Source organism: Mustela nivalis, assembly GCF_964662115.1.
Source record: "Mustela nivalis genome assembly, chromosome: 16".
In the NCBI taxonomy this organism is placed as follows: Eukaryota; Metazoa; Chordata; class Mammalia; order Carnivora; family Mustelidae; genus Mustela; species Mustela nivalis.
In genome coordinates this window covers 30,595,397-30,603,257 of record NC_139035.1, presented here as the reverse complement: position 1 = coordinate 30,603,257, position 7,861 = coordinate 30,595,397, and positions in this window count along the sequence as shown.

Sequence of the window (7,861 nt, the reverse complement as noted above, 5' to 3'; positions counted from 1 at the left end):
GCGTTCTTGCCAAACACGCACAATGTCAATCTAATCATGAGGAAACATAAACCACAAGCAAAGTGAGTGACATTCTACAAATCTACTGACCTCTACTCTGAGGAATAACAAGGTCATAGGAGTCAGCAAAGGCGGAGCTTTTGTTCCAGATTCAAGGACACCGAAGAGTCATTGCAAGGACGCTATTGAGGGAAGAGGCAGAATTTTATATAAGGAGCTAATGGGAGATAATAAGATCATGGGAAGGTTAAATTTCCTGGATTTCAGAATTGACCTATTAGACAAGAGAACGTCCTTGCTCTAGGTGATCATTGCTATAGTATTTTGAAGTAAGGCAGCACAAATAGTTTAGAGGAAAAGTAATATGAATATAGAGAGGAAAGGGAGTGATAAAGCAGATGTGCAAAAATCATGAAAAGTGGGGTCAAGAAACGTGCAGCTTCAGCACGCTATTCCTTTTTTTTTTTTTTTTTTAAATAGAAATACAGTCATTGTGGGGCTTGAACCCACGACCTCGAGATGAAGAGTCACACGCTCCACCGACGGAGCCAGCCGGGTGCCCCTCTGTGCACTATTCCTGTGCCTCTTCTGTAGGTTTGAAATTATTTCTAAAAAAAAAAAAAAGAAAGAAAGAAAGAAAGAAAAGAGAGAGCACAAAAATAGAACATTCAAGACTCAGGTCTTCCCCTTCCACGTTTCGTGGGTTTTTCACATAAGTGATAAAAGAGGCTGAGGCTCTCACAGGAGCTGCACTTTTAAATGGAGCGGTCATACTCGCTGTCGGGATTCGATTCTTTGTCTGTGTGGACCTGGCATGGCGACACTCTTCTGAGAACAAGGCGCAGATGTGCCTCGGGGTTCCCCCAGGTCAGTCCAGGCTCCGGCCCTACGGGCCCAGGGAGGCTTTGCTGGTCTTGCCCTCAGACAACAGCCAATGAGAAGCTGGTGCTTCCGTGTGAGGCATCAAGCGAAGATTCAACACCATTACAACACAATTCTTACAACAATCCTAGGAGACACGTGTTGTTGTGACACCCACGGTTTCGCAAATGAAGGAACCGAGATACAGAAGGGAAATTTCATGAGGACTCCAAACTTCTCCATGGTGGGGCTGAGAGCTAAACCTGGGTGCGTCGGGGCCCCTGGCCGGCTCCATCCGCGGAGCGCGTGACTCTCGATCCCAGGTTTTGAAGGCGGAGGAAGGGCCGCGAGCCGGGGAGTTCCAACAGCATCGGGAAGCTGGGCAAGGCTCTCACCCAGACTCCTGGGAAGGACACGGCCCTGCGGACACCTTGATGACAGCTCACTTGGCCTTCTGTCGGACTGCTGGCCCACAGAACGGTAAGATAATGCACTGGGGTTGTTTGAAGCCACCAAACTTGTGCTAATAGGAAAGGGAGATGGGGCCACATTTTGTGAAGCTAAAAAGACTGGACCCTCTTTCTATTTCCATTTCCTATAATCGCTAACCATGCATCATCCCAGGAGGTTCTCAGAAGAGGTTCAAAATCAATAAACCAAAACCTAACAGTTCAAGCATGCTTGTTTTATACAGAGATGAATCTCAGAAGAACCGCCTAACAGAAGTGAGTGTGGGTGCGGTGGGGAGGGAGCCTAAGACGGGGCAGCAGTCTGTGGTTTTTAGTGCTCTTCGTGCTCATTTTTAAATCTAGGGGCAATGGAAGCTTGATGGAACCAAACGCTAAAGCAGGAGGCGCCGGGCTGGCTCAGTTGGTAACACCTAGACACTTGGTCTCAGGGTCGTGAGTTCAAGCCCCATGCTGGGTGTGGAGCCTACTTTAAATAAAAAATTTAAAAAGCTGAATGTTAATCAGGTGGCGCCTACCTTCCTCTGCTGTGTCCAGTCTGTCACCACCTCCCAGACGCTGGGCTCGTCTTCGTGGCTGACGCTCCGACAGATACCCGTGCTGGACCTGTTATGGAGGACCCTGCAGGGGAGGCCGGCTGAATGTGAGGATGAAGGTGGGTAAACAGCAGACCCACTGAGAGCCTCAGTCGGAATTGTTTAGCACCTGGCAGTCACAGCCCAAGGGACAGAGGAGGGAAGGCTGTTTCCCCAGCTCTGGTGTGTGGGACTGGAGGCCTTGCTGTTCAAACCATCTCATCCAGAGTGTTAGGTATCTGATTCCAGAGGCAAATTCCTTGACATTCATGAAAAATCAATAGACGCATGTCCACGAACATTCGTTGGCTGTTCCAGAACTTTCTCTGCAGCTTCTAAGCGTTTCTCTGCTGGGAGCCATTTGGATTTCACACTTTCGTTTTTTAAAATAGCGGGTTTGGTTTTTAACCTAATTTCGTTTTTGCAAGAATTATGGGAAATCATCCGGGTGCTTGTGCTAAGGGAGAGAGTCCTTGCGGGCTTTCAATGCCAACTGTTTGCAGTAAGCACAGGAGCCAAGGAACCGAGGCGAGGGGCTTGGGACGAATGAGACCCGATGTGAGGTTTGGCCGAGGCAGGCATCCCATCGCAGCACAGAGCCTCTGATGGTCCATCTCCCAAGGCAACGAGAGCAGCTCCCTTGGCTTTGTTTGCAAAAGCTTGCTGGACGCGTCTTTGAACAGTGACAAGAAAGTCTACCTCATGTTCTGACTGTTCAGCTCACTTATTGGACAACACTTTCAGAGCTTGATTTTTTTCCTGACCTTCAGTAATGTACTATACAGAATACAGACTAAGACACAAAAGGAGAGAGACATTTCGGCAAATCTAATTTTTAAGGTTTTGACTCCGAAAATACAAAATTATACCAGTCAAGCAAACCCCCCTTGGAGAAAAAGCCCTTTGGTCAAGAGATGAAAAAAGTAATATGTGGCAATTACTTTGGAAATCCAAAGGGAGTCTGAGCGTCCTATGGGAGAGGCAGATAGCCGGGAGCAAACGGTGGGCCCGTCCTCACTGCCCAGAGAGCCCCCCCTGCCATCTTTTCCGGTGGGTGTCGAAAAAGAAGTAGAAGGCAAAGGAACAAAGCAGGGGGGCACCTGGGTGGCTCAATGGCCTTCGGCTCAGGTCATGGGATTGAGCCCCACATCAGGCTCCCTGCTCAGCAAGGAGCCTGTATCCCCCTCTCTCTCTGCCTGCCTCTCTGCCTACTTGTGATCTCTCTCTCTGTCAAACAAATAAATAAAAATCTTAAAAACAAAAAGGAACAGAGCAAGAAGTTAGGGCTGAGGCAAAACACGGGCAGTGTGCATGTGAAAATTCCACTGCTACTGGATCATTTTTTAAAAGACTTTATTTATTCAACAGAGCGATAGAGAGAGCACAAATGGGCTGAGTGGCAGGCAGAGAGAGAGGGAGAAACAGGCTCTCTGCTGAGCAGGAGCCAGACATAGGGCTCGATCCAGGACACTGGGATCATGACCTGAGCCAAAGGCAGCTGCCCAATTGACTAAGCCACCCAGGCACCCCTAATGGATCATTTTTAAGGGTAACTTCCTTTCTCATTCTTTCCTTTCTCTTTTTTTTTTACTTAATTTTTTCAAGGTGAGTCACAAAACTCTGCCATGCATCAAAAACTAACAATCTACTATATGTTAACTAACTGAACATTTTAAAAAAACCTCCCCGCAATAGACATGTTTCCCAGGCAGCAGCCCACTCCAAGCCTCCCCAGTCCCCCCAGACCCACACCTTCCTTTCTCACTCCAGGGAGCCCAGCACTGAAAACCATTGTCTAGACAACTCATCACCCAGACAGAAGTCCCATCCTTGCTGCAAAAGCAAGACGGTCTGCCAGTGTACTCTGTGCCTCAGTTTCTTCCTCTGCACCTGTTATCCACAGTTGGTTTGAAAAGCGTCCTGCAAATGTAGTAAGGTTGAGTGGGACAACCTGTAGCCGCCTCCCCGCATAGGAATTAATGTCCCTGTGATCATTTCAGACCAAGAGACTCTGCAGATGACCCCTGAGCTTCCCCTCTCCAGAAACAGCCCCTGGGGATAAACTGCTGAAGCCCAGTCCTGGAGTCCTGGCCTTGCACCATTACAAGACGTTCTTCCCTGAGACTCTTCAAGAAAACAAAGCCAGTTTCCTGAAAACAGGCTCCAAGTGAGGCCATTGCTCCGCACAGTTAGGTAACCTCCGACAGTTTTTTCCAATTGTGTTCTGTTTGTTTTCTAACTCAAGGAGGCTCCCAGGATAAGGCGATTATATATTCAAGTCTTGCCAAAAAAACGTAAGGGACGGACTTCTGTGTGCTCGGATCAAGAGGGACAATCTTCCTGAAATAATACCTGAAAATAAAACGAATCTGAGTGAAGGGGATGGAAAGGTTCAGAGGAGCGAGGTCAGCGCTTCTGTTCTGGTCCCCTTTCATCACCAAGCAATGAAGTGTAAGAGCTACAGCCATTCCAGCCACGGGACTTGGCCTGGCCATGGGTCACCGGTCGGTCCCGCCACGCGACACCAAACAGTAGCTCACTGCGGTTACGCACTGAACATATTGCCCCTGACTCTTACTCACCCCAGTAGACTCCTGGCCCTCGCCCGGCCGCCGAGATTGGTGCTCATCTCCTCTTACCTACGGAGAAAGAAAGGGAAGCTACCACGGGGCGAGGTGTAGGGGGTGGGGAGCTTGTTTCCAATGGTCAGATGTGAGAGGCTATTTTGAATTTTGCCCATCACTTCCTAAAAGTGTAGGGTGTGACTCTGAAATCATACCTGCCTCTTCTCTATTCCCCCCTCCAGCTGGTCTCCCCAGCTGGATTTTAAGGGATGAATAGATTGGTTCTTTGGCCAGAGTGCTCTGTGATTGCAAAGTATCGTGTTATCATCACATGCTTTTCCCCTTAGGTGGTCAGTTAGGAGAAGTATGACCTTCCAGAAGCTCTCTCCAGGTTAGCAGAACCCACCGTCTCTGGAGTCCGACCTCCTGTTTGAGCAGGTGTAATCACAGCGACAAGTGACCTTCAAGCTTATGCCCACGCACTCTTAGATTTCTGATTTGCCCCCCAAGGAAGACGTCAGGGAGAGTAATACTCATACTAGCCTTGGGCCTGAGTTCTCTGTCTGCTTGAGTCTGGGGACCTCACTGCCCCTTCGCTGGTGACCTGCCACCCTGAATTCCTGACCCGTTCTTGACCTCTGATAACACCTGCTCCTTAACACAACTCGACCGGCATAGATCCTTGCCTTCCACCCGATCCATAATTCTGACTCTTGGGCTTCTGGACTAGGCCAATCCTCACAGTATGGCAAGGATAGGGACGGTCTTCGATGGAAATGCCCGAGCCCAGGTTTCACGATTAATGAGGACAGACAAATCAAAGACTCGGGGTCCTGAATGAGACCAGGCGACCCCAGGGCACAGAAGGCCGCAGAGGGGACAGGGAGGGTTCCACTTCCCTTCATGCAGCCCAAGCGTGGATTAGCATCTGAAGGACAGTAGTGTCTCATCCTCACATCGCTCTCGGTCTTCTTCCCCGTGAGGGGGCATTAAACACTTCCTCTTATGTTCTGGGTTAATTGGAATTTGCATTTCAAGTACAGGACATGAGAGTTTGCCCTTGTTGGATTTCCTCTTGTTGATGTTGGAAGAGCCTATAAGAAAAGCGGGAGGCAGAAAGGGATCCCTAGCAGGGCCCCCGAGCCCCTGCCCCACCCCATTAGTAGGGGGTACACTGTCTGGACAAACGCTCTTTTGGAGGGTTGCCGTGTTGTTCTCATGGATATACGGAAGTACTTTGAGCTCAGTCCCTTTCCTAGTGGGAAAATAGCACCGAATCCTTCTGTACAGAGTCCAACCAGTCCAAAGAGTAGAGACCTAAGAACCTAGCTGAAGGGTCGCCACTCCTCCACCTCCATCATTTGGCAAAACCCATGAACAAGCCCCACCCACACACTCAGAGTTTCCAGACAGCCTCTGAGGGTGACTCTCTTCAATACAAGCAGAATACAATACATCTAAGGCCCACCAGGCAGCCTAGGAAAATCTCCAGCATGAAAAACAGATCATAATAAATACACAGGGGAAAAAAAAAAGGAAAGAAAACAACTCAAAGAACACAGAGACTACAGAGATAGTGAGACAGCACAAAACTTAACTAATAACCTCAGAAAGAAGAGAAGACAGACACTGCATTCAAGAAATAAGAATATTTAGAGACCAGAGCACCTGACTGGCTTAGTCAGAAGAAGTGCAAATCTTGATCTTCAGGTCGTGAGTTTGACTCCCATGCTGGGTGTTAGGATTACTTTAAAAAAAGAGAGAGAGAGAGAAACTAACAAAAACAAAGCAATCTAACTAAAAATTGGGCAGAAGACATGAACAGACTAGACACTTCTCCAAAGAAGACATCCAAATGGCCAACAGATACATGAAAAGATGTTCCACATCACTCGTTATCAGGAAGACACAAATCAAAACCACAATGAGATCCCACCTCACACCCATCAGGATGCCTAAAATCAACAATATAAGAAACGACAGGGGTTGGCGAGGATGAAGAGAAAGGGGAATCCTAGTGCACCGTTGGTGGGAATGCATGCTAGTGCAGCCACTCTGGAAATCAGTATAGAGTTTCCTCAAAAAGTTACAAATAGAACTACCCAAGGACCCAGCAATCTCACTGCTGGGTATTTACCCAAAGAATACAAAAATACTAATTCAAGAAATACACGTACCTGAATGTTTGTAGCAGCCTTATTTACAATAGCCGAGATAGAGGAGCAGCCCAAGTATGCACAGATAGATGAATGAGTAAAGAATATGTAATACACGGGGCGCCTGGGTGGTTCAGTGGGTTAAAGCCTCTGCCTTTGGTTCAGGTCATGATCCCAGGGTCCTGGAATCAAGCCCTGCATCGGGCTCTCTGCTCAGCAGGGAGCCTGCTTCCTCCTCTCTCTCTGCCTGCCTCTCTGCCTACTTGTGATCTCTGTCTGTTAAATAAATAAAATCTTTAAAAAAATAAAAAAAATCTTAAAATCTTAAATTAAGATTTAAATTTAAATTTAAAATTTTAAGATTTAAAGACTTAAATCTTAAATCTTAAATAAAAAAATCTTTTAAAAAATTTAAAAATAAAAAAAGAATATGTAATACACACACACACATATATAATATACATAAATGGAATATTATTCAGTCATTAAAAAAGGAGTGAAATCTTGCCATTTGCAACAACATGAATGGATCTTGAGGGTATACGACTAAGGTATAAAGGTATACTAGGGTATAATACTAAGGGAAAAAGTCCATCAGAGAAAGACAAATACCAAATGACCTCACTCTGGAATTTAAGAAACAAAACGGAGACAAAAACAAAAAAACAAAAAGAGCCCAGATTCTTAACTCTAGAGAACAAACGGGTAGGTCCACAGGGGAGGTAGGGGGCGTGAGTGAACTAGGAGATGGGGATGAACAGCACAGTTAACATGATAAGCCCTGAGTAATGTAGAGAACTGTTGAATCACCAGGGCTCAGTTGGTTAAGCATCCAACTCTTGGTTTCGGTGAGGTCCTGATCTCAGTGTCTTGAGATCAAGCCCCAGGTCAGTCTCTGTGCTCCGTGGGGTGTCTGCTTGAGATTCTCTCTCTATCCCCCCCAACCCTCTCTCCCAATCATGCTCTCTAAATAAATCAATAAAATCTTAAAAAAAAAAAAAGAATTGTTGAATCACTTTATTGTACACCTGAAGCTAATATAACACTATGTAAACTACACTACGATTAAAATAGAAAAACTTGGGTGCCTGGGTGGCTCAGTGGGTTAAGCTTCTGCCTTCAGCTCAGGTCATGATCCCAGGGTCCCAGAATCGAGCCCCCCATCAGGCTCTTTGCTCAGCGGGGAGCCTGCTTCCCTCTCCCCCTCTGCCTGCCTCTCTGCCTACTTGTGATCTCTC